The sequence below is a fragment of the Vulpes vulpes genome, chromosome X, assembly GCF_048418805.1.
Source record: "Vulpes vulpes isolate BD-2025 chromosome X, VulVul3, whole genome shotgun sequence".
In the NCBI taxonomy this organism is placed as follows: domain Eukaryota; kingdom Metazoa; phylum Chordata; class Mammalia; order Carnivora; family Canidae; genus Vulpes; species Vulpes vulpes.
The window spans coordinates 69,132,538-69,152,730 of record NC_132796.1 but is presented as its reverse complement, the minus strand read 5'-3'; the positions used below and the strand labels follow the sequence as shown (position 1 = coordinate 69,152,730).

The 20,193-nt window shown below is 38.5% G+C and overlaps 1 pseudogene; it reads left to right on the top strand.

The window, feature by feature from the left end:
* Positions 1-9,982: 9,982 nt before the first annotated feature.
* Positions 9,983-13,378, top strand: LOC112925693 (programmed cell death protein 7 pseudogene; annotated as a pseudogene).
* Positions 13,379-20,193: the final 6,815 nt, after the last annotated feature.

The following is a 20,193-nucleotide window of genomic DNA, read 5'->3' as shown; positions in this document are numbered from 1 at the left end:
ACTCTGGAAATGTGTATGAGTTTAAAATTTGGTCAATTAAATTAAAAGCAATGCCTACTTGTTTGAATTGCACAATTTTGAGGAAGACTCTGAATACTATTATTTTAGAAAATGACTTTTCAAGCTAAGAAATATAATTGGACTCAATGCAGTATTAATGATCACATTGTGGTCTCCTGACATTCTAAAACACTCTTACACTCATAGGAATGTCATTTCATGTTGCCTTTCAAATACTAAATGACTCTTGATTGGTTGTTGGGAAGGATTTATTTCCCCTTAATATAATGCCTCAGCATGAAAGTGTTTTGCAGGGTATACTTGTTGAAAGGCATTTCAGGGATCCCTGGGTGGTGCAGTGGTTTGGCGCCTGCCTTTGGCCCAGGGCGCGATCCTGGAGACCCGGGATCGAATCCCACATCAGGCTCCCAGTGCATGGAGCCTGCTTCTCCCTCTACCTATGTCTCTGCCTCTCACTCTTTCTCTCTCTGTGACTATCATAAATAAATAAAAATTAAAAAAAAAAAAAAGAAAGGCATTTCAGGTATATGCATCAGCCTTCTTATTAAGTTTCATTTAATTTACAAGCCTCATGTCAGAATATCTATGAACTTGGACTCTCTCTAAAATGGAACCTGGGGCCTAGGGCCCTTAGAGGAATATAGCAATCAGATTTTATTCACAAATTTTTTTTCTAATTTTTCCCGTTGCACCAGGTTAGTTCTGTGCCAGTTAGGGGAAATGACTTTTTTTTTTTAAATTAATTTTTATTGGTGTTCAATTTACCAACATACAGAAAAACACCCAGTGCTCATCCCGTCAACTGTCCACCTCAGTGCCCGTCACCCATTCCCCTCCAACACCCGCCCTCCTCCCCTTCCACCACCCCTAGTTCGTTTCCCCCAGTTAGGAGTCTTTATGTTCTGTCTCCCTTCCTGATATTTCCCAACATTTCTTTTCCCTTCCTTTATATTCCCTTTCACTATTATTTATATTAGGGGAAATGACTTTATTGGGTCACTTGCTTAAATTGATAGAATTGAAAATATTCTGGCAATAGAAGATTTATTTTAATAAGCTTTTATCCTTAAAATCTCTTAACATACATTAAAATTTCTTTCTAATGATATATTTATTTTATGCAGCACTTTCTAAAGACCTTAGAGTACACTTATGGATTCAGAGTGTGAAATAGAACGTAGTTTTCCCCATTGTCCCTCAAACATGAGAATTAAGATTTAACAGATACCGTTTCTTTGAGGTCACAGTGCCAGAGGGATAATCAAGTAGGCATGGTTTTTACTTTGTTTTATAGTTGTTTGTCCAGGTAAAATAATACCTATCATTTTATCTCAAAATGATAAGAAAGCCTTGAGTGTCTTCATTTATTCACAGCAGAACATGAGCAGACCTAGAAACCTGGTCACTTCACAATGGAGGATTACTGAGTCCTAGTTTGGTGACCTTCAGATAAGGAGAATATGTATTCTCCTTATATATGTAAACGTGTATCTAAACTTGTATCTAAAGCTCTCTCTTCTTTATGGTAACAAGCCACACATCTATATCTGAGAGGAAAAAATAAAAAGACTAGAAATATCCACTGTTGACAATGATAGGAGATAGTGGTTACTCTCATTCACTGTTATTGAGAGCATGAATTGATTAAATGTTTTACGGTGGGCAATTGATAATATGGAACAAAAAGACAAATCCTTTATTTTCTTTATTTTAAAGAATCTATCAGACAGAATAACCTCTGGCAATATGGCAAATTTAATTTTTTGAAGACGTGTTCTTAATGGAGAAAAAACTAAATCCTGCATATAGTGTGATACTTTTTGCATTGCTTGAGACATATAAACTAAGGGAACTCTTCAAAAGATTGGGAAAAAAAGTGAGCTGAAAAGAAACAGATGAGCAGAAAATACATGAAAAGACATGACTTCCCTAATGATAAGTGCTTAAAACCACACTGCAGGTAGAAAAGGGCATATTAGAACCTGAGAATCTTGGATGAAGTGGAGGTGCTTGGATGGATGATAAAAATAAAAATGTTCCAGGTCAATAGCACCCCGTCGCTCTCATAAAAAAGCAAACATAATTCTTCTTTAGAAGAATGCATTCAAAACATAGAAAGATAAAGGAAACAACTTTAAGCTCATAAATGAGGATCACAAAACACACAACAAAATGAACTATTGTGAGGTAGAGTCAGTAGAGACAAACAACAAAAATCCAACAGATTTAGACCAAGAGAGATTCTGGAATCTAAAATTATCAAATACAGGATATATGAAAAGTACCATGAACTGAAAAACCACAAGAATAAAAGATGGAAGTAAAATATGAGTAATCAATAAGAAACTACAAAATGTGAGTGGGTAGACTTGAAAAAATTAAAACAATAAAATGAAAATTGTCCCTGTTTAAATAAGTAATAAAATTAATATAAGAAGTAAACCCATAAATAGAGAAACAGAATAAAAAAGAAGCTCAGAAAGATCTATTTTGCATATGTGAGTTTAATATCCAATCAAGGTACCTAGGAAGACTATTTCAATCTCTTCTTGGACAGAGGTCAGTAAACTATGGCCTATGGACCAAATGTGGCCAACCATGTACATTTATTTATGTATTGTATCTGGTTGCTTTTGCCCTATGAAAGCACAGATGAGTAGTTGCAATACTGCTATGCAAGACTGCATAGAGCTCAGAGTTTAAAATATTGACTATGTGGCCTTTTACAGTAAGAAAAGGTTTCCTGACCCCTGTTCTTGAAATACTATTTTACTCTATTTATAATTCTAGGAAGACTCAAAATTTTAAAGATATTTAAATTATAATCATTTTCAAATTGAATAATAGAGTCAATGCAACTGAACTAAAATTCTAAGGCATTATTTTGAGGAAAGTTACAGGCAATTCCAAGATTTATGTGAAAGAACATAAACCCAAAAATAGCCAAGAGAAACGTGAGAAGAAGAAAAAGGTGGGGGAAATTACTTCACTGGATATCATGAATTATTATAATGATGGAAATTATGACAATATGTTATTAGCTCAGAAATAATGATTTTAATCATTATTATAAGTAATAGTACCAATAGTAATAGTTAATACATATATAGCACTTTGTGCTGGGCACTGATAAAAATTAACCGTTTTAATCTTCACAACAACCTTATGAGGATAGTATTCCTTTTTCCATTTTACAAATTAAAAAAAAACTGAGTCACAAGGAGTTTAGTGAATAAATAGATTGACCAATAAACAAACAGAGGTTCAAAAAAAAAAAAAAAGACGATGTTCTGTCTATATAATGCTGTGTAACAAATCACCCCAAAGCTTAGTGGCTTGAATCAATAATACTAATTTATTATCTGTCACAATTTCTGTGAATCAGGAATTTGGGGTGCTCAGGCAGGAGGTTCTAGCTCCAGTTCTCACTGGGTTGCAATCAGATGGTAGTGAGAGCAGGGGCTAACTCAAAGGCTTTGGTGCATGGAGTGGGAGGACTCAAACAGCTGGGGACTGAAATATGTTGGGCACTTTGGATATTTCTATTTTCACGTTTTTTTTTTTTTCTAAATGGTGGCTTCAGCATAGCCATAATTATTCCATGGTGGCTCTTTCTTCTTATTCAAGTATAATTAACATACAGTGTTATATTAATTTCAGGTGTACAATATGATGATTTAACAATTTTCTACATTTCTTAGTGCTTATCAAAATAAGTGTACTCTTGGGGATCCCTGGGTGGCGCAGTGGTTTGGCTCCTGCCTTTGGCCCAGGGCGCGATCCTGGAGACCTGGGATCGAGTCCCACGTCGGGCACCCGGTGCATGGAACCTGCTTCTCCCTCTGCCTGTGTCTCTTGCTTCTCTCTCTCTCACTGTGTGCCTATCATAAATAAATAAAATCTAAAAAAATATATTTCTGAAAAAATAAGTGTACTCTTAATCCCTTTCACCTATTTTACTCATTCCCCACCTCCTTCCCCTCTGGCAACCATTAGTTTGTTCTATGTATTTGTCTGGGTTTTCTTGTCTCTTTTGTTTGGTTGTTTGTTTTGTTTGTTAAATTTCACATATGAGTGAAATCATACAGTATTTGTCTTTCACTAATGCATTTCACTTAGCATTATACCTTCTAAGTCCATCCATGTTGTTGCAAATGGCAAGATTTCATTATTTTTTAAAGCTGAGTAATATTGTATCATCATTTTTATCTATATCGCATCTTTATCCATTCATATATTGATATATATTTGGCTTGTTTCCATAATTTGGCTAGTGTAAATCATGCTGCAATAAACAAAATGGTGCATATGTCTTTTCAAATAATTGTTTTCATTTTCTTTGGGCAATTAGTCATGAAATTACTGGATCATATGGAAATTCTATTTTTAATTTTTTGAGGAAATTCCATACTATTTTCCACATTGGAAATGCATCAATTTGCATTGCCACCAACAGTGCATGAGGGTTTTCTCCACATCCACTCCAGCATTAAATCCATGGATTGTTTTGGGTAGTATGGACATTTTAACAATATTTGTTTTTTCAATTTGTAAGAATGGAATGACTTTCCATTTTTAAATATTATCTTCAATTTATTCCATCAATGTTCTATAGTGCTCATACCACAGATCTTTCACATTCTTGGTTAAGCTTTATTCTATGGCATCATAAGTCTCAAAAGGCACATTATTAGAGCCAGGCAGAAGGAAGCTGCATCATTTTTTATGTTCTAGCCCTCAGAAATCAACCTATGTTAACTTCCAAAATGATCGTTGACATGGCCAGATGCAAAAGGAGGAAAAATAGACTTCAACATTATGGCCTCAAAGTAAGGAAGGATTTTTTTTTAAAGACACACAAAGAGGGATCCCTGGGTGGCGCAGCGATTTGGCACCTGCCTTTGGCCCAGGGCGCGATCCTGGAGACCCGGGATCGAATCCCACATCAGGCTCCCGGTGCATGGAGCCTGCTTCTCCCTCCGCCTGTGTCTCTGCCTCTCTCTCTCTCTCTGTGACTATCATAAATAAATAAAAAATTAAAAAAAAAAAGACACACAAGGAAAAAAAAGACACACAAAGCACTACAGTGTTTGCCATAATATATGAGATTATTTTAAATACATCAAACTAAGAATGTCTATCTATGAAAATACAGAATAAAGAACGTGGGAAGACAAACTAAAAACTGGGAAAAGATATCTGAAACACAAAAAATGGACAAAATTTTAGTATCTGGAATATATAAAGAATTTTCACAAATCAGTAAGAAAAAGACAAACAGCTCAATAGAAAACTGGGCATAAACATGAATAGCCACTTCATAGAATAGGAAAAACAAAGCGACCATGAAAATATGTTTTAAAAGGTAATCTTATTAGGAATCAGAGATTCAAATTACTAACAAAATGAGATACACTGAAAAAAATTGGCAGAAATGAAGATATCTGTTAAAATTAAAAAGTGTGATGATACCAAGATGTGGAACAACCATAAGACTCATATTCTAATACTCTACTTATGAAAGCTTGAAACTCTACAATCATTTTGGAAAACAATTTTGCACTCTCTTGGAAATTTGAACATACACATATTATATGATCCAGCAATACAAGAGAATGGATTAATAAATTGTAGGACAGTTGCAGTTTGGAAAGTTTGAAAATGAAAATGAATGAACCATAGCTACACACAATAATGTAGATAAACACTTAATATAACATTGATGAAAAAAGCAAGTGACGGACTGCACACAATAAAATAAAATTTTATAAATGCCCAAAATATGCAAACCAACTACATTATTTATGCATTCAGGAATAAGAGGAAAATCATTCAAAAAACAAAACACAAAAATTCAACAAACGCTACATGGATTGCAGGCAGTGGAGGCAGGAGAATAGATTAGGGATAGGAAAGGAGCACACAGGGGGATACAAAGAAATAATGCCTTAATTATTTTTTTAATGCCTTATTTCTTAAGTGGAGTGATGGATTCACAGTTATTAATTTTGTTACTGTGCTTCATATCTTACATATATGTTAGTTATTTTAATCATATCAAATAATATCTGAAATACATAATGATTAATACAAAGCATCTATTATACCAAATTATTGCATAACTATGCAAAGGCATATGCCAAAGGACATTCATTGCAGCATTATTTATAATGGCAACAGACTGGAAACAACCAAAATGTTTAAATCAGGAGAGTAAATAAATTATGGTACACATAAAATGTAATGCTTTCATCCATCACAAAGAATGTGGGATATTTATATGTCTGTATAAAGAAGTTGATCTTTGGTATACTGACTGAAAAAAGCAATGTGCATAGGAGGCTTAGAATATGATTCAATTTTTATGAGAAGAAACACCTTAGATATATACAACTATATAAAATATACATAATATACCACATATAATATATAAAATATAAAAATATCAAAACATTTTGATATACAAATATATAAAACATTTGATATATATTATGCATATGCTTACATAAATGTAGATGTACATCTATATACCTAATAAAATTATTATTATTATTATTATTTTAAAGATTATATTTATTTATTCATGAGAGACACACAGAGAGAGGCAGAGACGCAGGCAGAGGGAGAAGCAGGCTCCATGCAAAGAGCTCGACGTGGGACTCGATCCCGGATCTCCAGGATCATGTCCTAGGCTGAAGGCAAGCGCTAAACCACTGAGCCACCCAGGCTGCCCTATACCTAAGAAAATTAAAGGATACACAGTAAAATATTATTGATATTCATTTATTTAGAATGTGAATGAAGGGAAAGGAGAACATATTTTCAACTGTTTACATTTCTTTATTTTTCAAAAATCATATACTTTTTTGTAAAGGAAAAAAGACTTTTATGAAAATCAACTGCAAATCTCCTCTCTTTCTGACCCTCATTAGCAAACAAGTCCTGCCACAGCCAATAAATCCCCTTCTACTTTTTAAAAGAATCCAGGCATTATACATGCTGAATTAACAGAGCTATTTGCTTTGACTTGGTTGGAAATGGATTCCTTGATTATAATTTGGTGAGAAGGAAGTATATCAAAGAGAGTCCTTTAGTATATAAAGGCTGATGTCAGCTAACATGTTCTATCTCAGGGATTGCTGAAATATCAAAAATAAATAAAAATGCATTTTTCTATTCATGAGAAAAGTGGATTTTTTTTTTTACTTGTAGATAGCATTTTTATTTTTTGTTGTTCTTGTATACCTTTTTCATCCAAATCAGGTCAATTGAAGCCTCTGAGTGTGGTCTTGCCAATGTTTCAAAAGCAGTTACATTTTGAACTGCTGCATATGTTCTTATTTTCCAGAGAATCTCACCTCCCTTTCTCTTATACTTTGTACTAGGCCTGTATCAACAGGCTCATAGAATATAAGCGTCTGAACCTGGAAATTATATTAAGAGATAATACATTATGTTTATATAGGTGTTTTCCCTATTGTTTGATCTACTGATATTTTCCTTCTAAAGGACTTTGTTAAAAAAAGCCAGCATTTTTCCCCCCTGATGGTGCTAGAGTCTATTTCATACACTAATGGAAGATAGTTCAAGGTAGTACCATGCTGATATTTCTAACTGCTGTACTTCTAGTCCATTGTAACTGAAAAGCATGCTTTCTCAAGCCTTTCTTCTCTCTTACCCCCATCAGCCCTTCAAAATTGCCCATTGCCTTATAAAATGCAAAAGATTAAGAAAAATATTCCTACTGTGAATCAAACTATCCCATTTTCATTTTTTAAAAACAGTGTATTATAAAGTTGAAAGAATCACCATAATAGGGGTACCTGTGTGGCTCAGTTGAGTAAGCATCTGCCTTCGGCTCAGATCATGATCCCAGGGTCTTGGCATCAAGTCCTGCATTGGGTTCTCTGTTCAATGGGGTGTCTACTTCTCCCTCTCCCTCTGCCCCTCCTCCCTGTTTGTATTCTCTCTCTCTCTCAAATAAATAAATAAAATGTTTTTAAAAAGTCTGTATAAAAAGTAATCATCAGAATAGCAGTATATATTAAAGAGTATAAAACATCAGGACCTGAGGAGCATACCCAACATTTTAAGACTGATCTTGGAAAATAGCCAAAAATAACACAAACCCCACATTCTTCAAGTTGTGAATTTCAAAACAGAAGAGTGAAGAAGATATTTATAAATCATGTGTGATTTAAAGAAATAAAAACTTCAAAAGCAATATGATATCTATATGAGACCTCTAGAAAAATATGAATTACCTAAAGTATATAATTAATAATCAGTTAAATAGATATAGATGTCACAAGAAACTAGGATGAGTTGATGAGACATTTTGCAGTAAGTGTTCTCTGCTATATTTCCTATGACAACTTCTAATCCTCTTTGGGCTCCTTTCCTACTCTCTCTTTCTGCTTCCTCCTCCTCCTGTCTTTATCACTACTCATTCTGTTCACTAAATTGTTTACATGTTAAAAATCGACTTTTGCTATTGCTATTTGCCAAAGGAATTCCACAGTTGGTTCTACCAGCTTACCTATTATTTTTTTCATCCAGACTTCCCACCTTTGGCTTTCATCCAGCTTTCATCACCTTTCGCATGCTGAATGTTCTTTTTTTTTCCCTTCCCCTTTCTGTTGATGGCTATTCTTGGAGAAAAGAAAAAAAAAACCAAACTAGTACCTAGTTTGGTTTTTAAACTTTAGCTAAACAAGAGCCAGAGGGCAGGCTGTCTGCCTATGCAAACTACTGCCAGTCGGAGCTTGGGCAAAGCATTTTGGCTGCCATCCTACAGTAGCACCAGGCCATGTTATCTTTTGTTTCAGGCACCTGTGATTAAGACGACAGGAGGCTGTCACTTTGAGATACATGCACAACAAACCAGAATAAGATTTTTAAAATCAATATGTGAGAGGTATATCTTTTTTTAGTATTAGTTTCTACTGTGAAGAAATACATTTCTTTTAGAGATGTAGTCAAGATAAATGCAAAAATAAAATCTAAGAAAATAGCTTAAAATTAAAATGGTTATTGGCCAAAATATTTTCATTTTCTGAGAAATGTGTTTTTTATAGGTTAAAGTGCCTGATGCATCTACAGTTGCTTGAGAATTGCCTTTGGAAGGTACCAAACTTCCTGCGGTGTTAGCTCTTCAACCAATGGCCCTCAATAACAGTTTAATGATGAACTGGTTGTCAACGTGATAGTTGAATTTTTTTCCTCCTTTTGTCACAGCCATTTGCAAAGTAAAAATTCCATGAATTCATAGATATTAAAATCACAGTTAGAAATAGGTTACTAGTGGGTGTGCCTGGATGACTCAGTGGGTTGGGTGTCAGACTCTTGATTTCTGCTTGGTAATGATCTCAGGATTGTGGGATCAAGCTCCACACTGGACTTCATGCAGAGTGTGGAGACTGCTTGAGATTCTCTCTTTCCTTCTCCCTCTGCCTCCCTCTGCTTGCATGTGTGCTCTCTCTCTCTCTCTCTCAAAAAAAAAAAAAAGAGAAAGAAATGGATTACTAGCTTTTATAATCCCCAAAAGTAGACACATGCAATAGAAACAGATAGAGAACTGCAATTATTTCTTGAAGAAATAAGGCTTAGGTTCTATATATATATATATATATATATATATATATATATATATATATTCAATTTGCCAATATATAGATTAACACCCAGTGCTCATCCCATCAAGTAAGGCTTAGGTTCTCGAGCCAATTTACTTCCATCAGAAAGTAGCAATATTGCAGTCTGAGAATATGGCAGAGTTGGAGGACCCTAAGCTCCCCTCATCCCATGGATACTACCAGATAACACTCAGATCAGTGTAAATAATCCAGAAAGTGATTTGAAGACTGGTAGAACAATTTCCACAAATAAAGATAGAGAGGAGGCCACATTGAAGAAGGTACAAAGGAAGGAGACATGGCTTGGGAGCTAAACAGACAAGACAATGGGGATGGAGACGGAAGTGCAGAAAAGGGTAAAAATAGACTTTCACACCAGGGAGCTCACACAGGTTAGATGAATCTCAAAAATATTTGCTTTGAAAGGGAGAGGGGCTGAATTTCATGAGTTCTTACAACCATCCAGAATTAAAGCCGAATTTTAAAAATTGGCTTGGCTCTGGGGGAGAACCTAGAGCATTAGGAAGTGGTGTCCCCACCCTTAAAGAGACAGGTGTCATTTTCCTCCCCTTTCCCTCACCATACAAGGCCACCTGCAGGAACCAGCATTGTTGACACTTTGCTACTTAAGTTGCTTACACCAAGCCCCACATGTTGGAGGTTCCACCCTTTCTAGTCACACTTGCCTCAATCCCTGTGTTGCAGGCCCCTTCCTATAGAAGACTTAAACAAACCCCACCAACACCTCATCTCCTGGCCTACACATTTTGCAATACCTCAGTTCTGGTGGCTATGGCAGTAGTGGATTCATTTCCAAACAAACCAGTACACAATTTCTTAAAAGTGCCCCCAGCCAGCTGGGGACAAAACATTGTCCACAACAGGCAAAGAGAGCCTCTGAAGGCAACTGGATTGAAGGAAAAAGAGGTCAGGACTCAATAGCAGGGCATAGTCAACATACATAGGAGATACTCCCTGAAATGCCAGGACCTAGAGAACAGGGGACGCTGCATTGCAGGGCACTATAAGACCCAAGACCATTACCTTCAAGAGCAAGAAGCATATCTGACTTTCCTAACACAGGGAAACAGACACAGAGAGTTAGACTGCAAATCAATACATCCCTTCAATAAGAGAAAGGATATAAATCATATGATATTTTCAATAGACAAAGAAAAAGCATTTGACGAAGTACAACATCCATTCATAATAAAAGCCCTCAATAAAGTAGGTCGAGAGGGAACATGCCTGAACATGATGCAGGCCATCTGAAAAATCCACAGTGAACATCATACTTAAGGGGGAAAAGCTAAGAGCTTTTACCATAAGGTCAGGAACAAGATGAAGATGTCCAACCTCACCACTTTTACACTTCAACATAGTACTAGAAGTTCTAGCCACAGCTATTCAACAACAAAAAAGAAATAAAAGGCATCTTTTTTGGTAAGGAAGAAGAGAAATTTTCACTATTTGCAAATGACTTGGTACTATATATGGAAAACCTTAAAGACGCCACTAAAAAACTGCTAGAATTGATAACTGCATTCAGTAAAGTTGCAGGATACAAAATCAACATATAGAAATGTGTTGCGTTGTTATACACTAGTAATGAAGAAACAGAAAGTGAAATTACAAAAATAATCCCATTTATAGTTGCATCAAAGATAACAAAATATCCAGGAATATACTTAACCAAGGAGGTGAAAAATCCCTGAAAACTATAAAACATTGATGAAAGAAATTCAAGACAACACAAAAAAGTGGAAAGACGTTCAATGCTCATGAATTGGGAGATGAAATATTGTTAAATGTCTATATAACCCAAGCATTTAATGAAATCCTTTAAGATTAATGAAATCTTAATGCCAACAATAGTTTTCACAGAACTAGAACAAAGAATTCTGAAATTTGTATGGAACTACAAAAGACTTCAAATAGTCAAAGCAGTCTTGAAAAAGAAAAACAAAACTGGAGGAATTCCACTTCCAAGTTTCAAATTATGTTATAAGGCTGAAGTAATCAGCACATTATGGTAGTGTCACAAAAATAGACACATAGATCAATGGAACAAAATAGAAAACCGAGGAATAAAGCCACAATTATATGATCAATCAATGTTCAACAAAGTAGGAAAGAACATGCAATGGGAAAAAGTCTCTTCAACAAATAGTTTTGGGAAAACTGGACAACATGCTAAAGAATGAAACTGGACCACTTTCTGATGCCGTATACAGAAATAAACTTAAAATGGATGAAAGACCTAAATATAAGTCCTGAAACCACAAAAAAAAAAAAAAAAAAAAAACAGAAGAGACCACAGAAAGAAAATTTATCTGACATTGGCCAAAGGAACATTTTTTCTAGATATGGCTTCTGAGTCAAGGCAAATAAAAGCAAAAATAAACTACTGGGACTACATTCTGCATAGCAAAAGAAACCATTGACACAAGTAAAAGCCTACAGAATGGGAGAAGATATTTGCAAATGACATATCTGATAAAGGGTAATATCTAAAATATATAAAGAAAACATACACCTCAGCATTCAACAAAGAATCCAATCTAAAAATGGGTACACTCTTGCGCTGGCAGCAATAGCGGCGGTGTCGTCTTCTACCGGGTGCCGCAGCTGCTACTGTCTCTGAGCCACCCCTGTGCCCGTCCCGCGGGCCGCCCCGGAGCCAGCACTAGCCTGAGGCGCCGCTGCCGCGGTCTGAAGTGCTCAGGACGCAGCCTTTTGCAGTGCCTGCGCAACCGAGCTAGAGGCGGTGTTCCGAACCCCTCGCAGGCAGGCTACCCTGTGCCTCCGCGCGCGCCCGCCGGGCCCAGGCTGGGCGAAGTGCGCCCGTGGCCACGCGAGGCTCTGCTCCTGGCGCGGCAGGGGCGTGGCCTGAGCCAGGCCCTGCGTGAGGCCGAGGCGGATGGTGCAGCCTGGGTACTGATACATGCCCAGCCAGCACCGCTGCGCACTGAATTGGTCGAGAGACTGCAGCTGCTGACCCAGGCCACCTATGTGGATGAGGCGCGGGGGAGTCTGGAGAGGGTCCAGCGCCGTCGACTGCAGCTTAGCGAGAGGGCGCTAGAACATGAGGCCGAAGCCAAGTGGAAGGCTGAGTGCGAGCAGGAGATTGACCTCTGGAGGGTCAAGTGTGTTGCAGGAGGTGGAGAAGAAGCAGGAGCAGGAACTTAAAGCTGCTGCTGATGGTGTCTTACCTGAAGTGAGGAAAAAGCAAGGAAATACCAAGAGGATGGTGGACAATCTTCAGGCCTTGGAGAAATTGAGGAAACTCAGGAAAGAGGCAGCAGCAAGGAAAGGCTCTGTCCTTCAGCTTCAGGGACTAAGAAAACTCATTTAAAAATGCTCTGAATTATATGAAGCTGAAGAGAGCGCCCTCAGAGTAATGTTGGAAGAACTAGAGGAAAAGAGGAAAAAAGAATTAGAAACAGGAAAGAAAAGGAGAAAAAATTACTTCAAAAGCGTGAAATTGAGTGCAAGTTATTTGGGGATCCAGATGAGTTCCCACTTGCTCACCTCTTGCAAATCTTCCAACAGTATTACCTCCAAGCTGAGCACTCCTTGTCAGCACTCATCCAGATAAGGCATGATTGGGATCAGTACCTGGTGCCATCTGATCATCCCAAAGGCAACTCTGTTCCCCAAGGATGGGACCTTCCCCACTCCCCAACAAGGACATCTGGGCAATGGCCATTACTTTGCATTAGTAAAGATGCTCCAAGAGAGCGGTCTGGCCAGGCCTCTTTCCAGCTCTAAATACTAGTGATGCCACCATCTTCTTGTGCTGTACACTAAACCACAACCTCTAAACTCCATGTGGCATTGCCCTACCTAGAAGTTATTTCATTGCGTGGTCTGTCCTGTCCAGAGATGCCTCTTGAATCAGGAGAGTAATATGATTCTTCAGGAAAGGACCTAGGTGAACTGGGGTTATTACCACAGGCAGTGGTCTTGGTTCACCAAATTTGCCTCTGTTTTGAAGGGGCTTAGTCCAGAGTGACTTGTTAATTTACTCTTAACAGCCTTGTGTAGTGATGGGTAAGTACATTCCATACACTCAACACAAGTGTGCACTGGGTAAACTTAGCAGCCCTTCCCCCAGTACTGAGTGTGAGGACAGACTTGATGCAAAACGACCTTAGCCTTACTACTCAGAAAACCCTCTAACTTCTAGGAGGAAAGGCTAGAGATGCCTTATCTTTGGTTTTGTGAATCCCACTTTTGATGCAGCTAGAGAGGCTACGGGCTGGGCTGCCAGAAAAGCTCGTGGCCTAGTCTGGTAGTCCTGCAGAGAACTTGAGAAAGCTGTACCCATATTGGATCATGTTTCAATGGATAATGCCTACATTTTCCCATGTTAGAAGGATCATAACAAAAACACCTTTTTTTTACATTCCTGGAGGCACAGTTGTTCAGAATCCCCAATGATAGAATTCAATTTCTCTATGGGAGTGGGACCTTAATCTCACTCAGTCACATTGTAGGGGCTAGTATAGATATGGAATTTTCTTAGGAACTTAAGCGTCCAAAAACACCCATGTAGTTAAAGCTGTATGGAAAGCAGATAAACATACAATTTAATTCATTTTTTTATATTAGTAAATGCTGTTGTGTCTGGAAATGATCTATCATATAACATGTCAGGGGTTTGTTTTGTTTTACTCTTTGCCACCTATTGTGTTATTTATATTTCTAGAAACCTAAATAAATATCTTTTTTATTTTAAAAAAATGGGTACAAGACATGAATAGACATTTTTTTCAAAAAATGGGTACAAGAAATGAATAGACATTTTTTTCAAAACATGACATCCAAATGGCCAACAGACACATGAAAATATGCTATCATGCATCATCAAGGAAATGCAAATCAAAACTACAAGGAGATACTACTTCACCCCTGTCAGAATGGCTAAAATCAACAACACAAGAAACAACAGGTGCTGGTAAAGATGTGGAGAAAAATGGAACCTTGTGCACTATAGATAGTAATGTAAACTGCTGCAGGCACTGTGGAAAACAGTATGGAGTTTCCTCCAAGAAAAAAAAAAAAAAAGAAAGAAAAGAAAAGAAACAGCATTAAAATACAAGTGTTGGAGTAGGGGGGGCAAGATGGCAGAAGAGTAGGGTCCCCAAGTCACCTGTCCCCACCAAATTACCTAGATGACCTTTAAATCATCCTGAAACTCTACGAATTCGGCCTGAGATTTAAAGAGAGAACAGCTGGGAATGCTACAGTGAGAAGAGTTTGCGCTTCTATCAAGGTAGGAAGCCGGGGGGGAGGGGCGGGGGATAAAGAAACAAAAGGCATCCAAGGGGGACCAGACCCGCGAGGAGCCAGGTTAGGGCTGGGGCGAGCGTCCCCAGGACAGGAAAGCCCCGAAACGGAGAAGCAGCAGCTTCAGCAATCTTCTCCAATGGAAAGACACTAGCAGGGAGTTGGAGCAGGACCCCAGGAGGGGCGGGGATGCCCTCAGGCTCCCAGGGGCACTAACAGATGCCTATGCCCCCGGGGAGAGCGCACCGAGCTCCCTGAAGGGCTGCAGCACGCGCTGTGTTGGACTCAGGAGCAACTCAGAGACAGCTCCAGCAGAGGCTCCGCCCGGGAGGAGCTGTGAGTCCCCGGGAGCAGCATGGAGGGGCTCAGGTGGCAGCTCCGTGGAGAGGGGGCTGCGCGGCTGGGAGCGAATCCAACAGGGCAGGCCCGGGAGCACAGGGCGCCAGGGACACAGCCTAGGATCCGGACTCCCCTGGGACAGGAGGAGGCCAGGAGGGCACAGGACAGCAAGGAAACTCCTGCCCCAAGCTGAGCAGATCCGCGGCTCCGCCTCCGGAGCATCCAGGCCCTGCAGACTGAGAGCTCCTTAGTTACTGCAGGAGCTGAATCCAGGGCTCCAGAGCTGGCCATGGCCACTGCGGTTGTTCCTCCTGGGGCCTCACAGGATAAACAACCCCCACTGAGCCTCACAGTGGCCTCACCTGATAAGCAGCATAAACATTGCTCACCGAGCCCTGCCCCAGGAAGGGGGCTGAGCAGCTCCCCCAAGTGCTAACACCTGAAAATCAGCGCAACAGGCCACTCCCCAGAAGACCAGATAGACGGACAGGGGAAAAACAAATTATTAACCAAGCAGCACTGGAAAATTCCAGGGGAATCCGAGGGATTTAAAGTATACAGAATCAGAGGATACTCCCCATTGCTTTTTTTAAATTATTATTTCTGTTTGATCCCCCCCTTTTTTCTTTTTTTTTCTCTTTTTCTCTTCCTTTTTTCTTTTTTTTTCTTATTTCTTTTTCTTTCCTTCTTTCTCTCCTCTCTTTTTCTCCTTTTCCCAATACAACTTGTTTTTGACGACTCTGCTCTGGGCAAAATTACTAGAAATAAAACCTGACCTCAAAAGAAAGAATTAGAAACAGTCCTCTCTCCCACAGAGTTACAAAATCTGGATTACAATTCAATGTCAGAAAGCCAATTCAGAAGCACTATTATACAGCTACTGGTGACTCTAGCAAAAAGCAAAAAGGACTCAAGAGACTTCATGACTGCAGAATTTAGATCCAATCAGGCAAAATTAAAAATCAATTGAATGAGATGCAACCCAAACTAGAAGTCCTAATGACGAGGGTTAATGAGGTGGAAGAACAAGTGAGTGACATAGAAGACAAGTTGATAGCAAAGAGGGAAACTGATGAAAAAAGAGACAAACAATTAAAAGATCATGATGATAGATTAAAGGAAATAAATGACAGCCTGAGGAAGAAAAACCTATGTTTAATTGGGGTTCCCCAGGGCGCCAAAAGGGACAGAGGTCCAGAATATGTATTTGAACAAATCATAGCTGAAAACTTTCTTTTTTTGTTTCCTATAGCAATAAGCATCATCAACCTTTATTACTCCTTCTCCTGGCCAGATTCATTAAAACCTTTTTTTTTAAATAAATTAATTTTTTATTGGTGTTCAATTTACCAACATACAAAATAACACACAGTGCTCATCCCGTCAAGTGCCCCCTCAATGCCCGTCTCGCATTCACCCCCATCCCCCGCCCTCCACCCCTTCCACCACCCCTAGTGCATTTCCCAGAGTTAGGAGTCTTTATGTTCTGTCTCCCTTTCTGATATTTACCACACATTTCTTCTCCCTTCCCTTCTATTCCCTTTCACTATTATTTATATTCCCCAAATGAATGAGAACATACACTGTTTGTCCTTCTCCGATTGAATTATTTCACTCAGCATAATACCCTCCAGTTTCATCCATGTTGAAGCAAACGGTGGGTATTTGTCGTTTCTAATGGCTGAGTTATATTCCATTGTATACATAAACCACATCTTCGTTATCCATTCATCTTTCGATGGACACCGAGGCTCCTTCCACAGTTTGGCTATTGTGGATATTGCTGCTAGAAACATCGGGGTGAAGCTGTCCCGGCGTTTCATTGCATCTGAATCTTTGGGGTAAATCCCCAATACTGCAATTGCTGGGTCATAGGGCAGGTCTATTTTGAATTCTTTGAGGAACCTCCACACAGTTTTGCAGAGTGGCTGCACCAGTTCACATTCCCACCAAGAGTGTAAGAGGGTTCCCTTTTCTCCGCATCCTCTCCAACATTTGTTGTTTCCTGCCTTGTTAATTTTCCCCATATTCACTGCTGTGAGGCGGTATCTCATTGTGGTTTTGATTTGTATTTCCCTGATGGCAAGGGATGCAGAGCATTTTCTCATGTGCATGTTGGCCATGTCCATGTCTTCCTCTGTGAGATTTCTCTTCATGTCTTTTGCCCATTTCATGATTGGATTGTTTGTTTCTTTGGTGTTGAGTTTAAGTTCTTTATAGATCTTGGAAAGTAGCCCTTTATCTGAATACGTCATTTGCAAATATCTTCTCCCATTCTCTAGGTTGTCTTTTAGTTTTGTTGACTGTATCCTTTGCTGTGCAAAAGCTTCTCATCTTGATGATGTCCCAATAGTTCATTTTTGCTTTTGTTTCTTTTGCCTTCTTGGATGTATCTTGCAAGAAGTTACTGCGGCCGAGTTCAAAAAGGGTGTTGCGTGTATTCTCCTCTAGGATTTTGATGGAATCTTGTCTCACATTGAGATCTTTAATGCATTTTGAGTTTATCTTTGTGTATTGTGAAAGAGAGTGGTCTAGTTTCATTCTTCTGCATGTGGATGTCCAATTTTCCCAGCACCATTTATTGAAGAGACTGTCTTTCTTCCAATGGAGAGTATTTCCTACTTTATCTAATATTAGTTGACCATAAAGTTCAGGGTCCACTTCTGGGGTCTCTATTCTGTTCCATTGATCTATGTGTCTGTTTTTGTGTCAGTACCACACTGTCTTGATGACCACAGCTTTGTAGTACAACCTGAAATCTGGCATTGTGATGCCCCCAGCTATGGTTTTCTTTTTTAAAATTCCCCTGGCTATTCGGGGTCTTTTCTGCTTCCACACAAATCTTAAAATAATTTGTTCTAACTCTCTGAAGAAAGTCCATGGTATTTTGAGAGGGATTGCATTAAACATGTAAATTGCCCTGGGTAACATTGACATTTTCACAATATTAATTCTGCCAATCCATGAGCATGGAATATTTTTCCATCTCTTTCTGTCTTCCTCAATTTCTTTCAGAACTGTTCTGTAGTTTTTAGGGTATAGATCCTTTACCTCTTTGGTTAGGTTTATTCCTGGGTATCTTATGATTTGGGTGCAATAGTAAATGGGATTGACTCCTGAACTTCTCTTTCTTCAGTCTCATTGTTAGTGTATAGAAATGCCACTGATTTCTGGGCATTGATTTTGTATCCTGCCACACTACCAAATTGCTGTATGAGTTCTAGCAATCTTGGGGTGGAGGCTTTTGTGTTTTCTACGTAGATTATCATGTCATCAGCGAAGAGGGAGAGTTTGACTTCTTCTTTGCCAATTTGAATGCCTTTAATGTATTTTTGTTGTCTGATTGCTGAGGCTAGAACTTCCAGTACTATGTTGAATAGCAGTGGTGAGAGTGGACATCCCTGTCTTGTTCCTGGTATAGGAGAAAGGCTCCCAGTGCTTCCCCATTGAGAATTATATTTGCTGCGGTCTTTTCATAGATGGCTTTTAAGATGTCAAGGAATGTTCCTTCTATCCCTACACTCTGAAGAGTTTTGATCAGGAATGGATGCTGTATTTTGTCAAATGCTTTCTCTGCATCTAATGAGAGGATCATATGGTTCTTGGTTTTTCTCTTGCTGATATGATGAATCACATTGATTGTTTTACTAGTGTTGAACCAGCCTTGGGTCCTGGGGATAAATCCTACTTGGTCATGGTGAATGATTTTCTTAATGTACTGTTGGATCCGATTGGCTAGTATCTTGTTGAGAATTTTTGCATCCATGTTCATCAGGGATATTCGTCTGTAATTCTCCTTTTTGGTGGGGTCTTTGGTTTTGGAATTAAAGCTATGCTGACCTCATAGAACGAATTTGGAAGTACTCCATCTCTTTCTATCTTTCCGAACAGCTTTAGTAGAATAGGTATTATTTCTTCTTTAAACGTTTGATAGAATTCCTCTGGGAAGCCATCTGGCCTTGGACTCTTGCGTCTTGGGAGGTTTTTGATAACTGCTTCAATTTCCTTCCTGGTTATTCGCCTGTTCAGGTTTTCTATTTTTTCTTCTTAAAGTTTTGGTAGTTTGTGGCTTTCCAGGAATGTGTCCATTTCTTCTAGATTTCCTAATTTATTGGCGTATAGCTGTTCATAATATGTTTTTAAAATCGTTTGTATTTCCTTGGTGTTGGTAGTGATCTCTCTCATTCATGATTTTATTAATTTGAGTCTTCTCTCTCCTCTTTTTAATAAGGCTGGCTAATGGTTTATCTATCTTATTAATTCTTTCAAAGAATCAACTCCTGTTTCTGTTGATCTGTTCCACAGTTCTTCTGGTCTCAATTTCGTTGAGTTCTGCTGGAATTTTAATTAACTCTCTTCTTCTGCTGGGTGTAGGATCTATCCGCTCTTTTTTTCTCTAGCTCCTTTATGTGTAAGGTTAGCTTTTGTATTTGAGTTCTTTCCAGCTTTTGTTTCTTTTTTTTTTTTTAATTAATTTTTATTGGTGTTCAATTTACCAACTTTTGAATGGATGCTTGTATTGCGATGTATTTCCCCCTCAGGACTGCTTTTGCTGCATCCCAAAGATTTTGAACGGTTGTATCTTCATTCTCATTAGTTTCCATGAATCTTTTTAATTCTTCCTTAATTTCTTGGTTGGCCCTTTCATCTTTTACCAGGATGGTCCTTAACCTCCACGTGTTTGAGGTCCTTCCAAACTTCTTGTTGTGATTTAGTTCTAGTTTCAAGTCATTATTGTCTGAGAATATGTAGGGGACGATCCCAATCTTTTAGTATTGGTTCAGACCCGATTTGTGACCCATTATGTGGTCTATTCCTGAGAAAGTTCCATGTGCATTTGAAAAGAATGTTTATTCAGTTGCATTTGGATGTAAAGTTCTGTAGAGATCTGTGAAATCCATCTGGT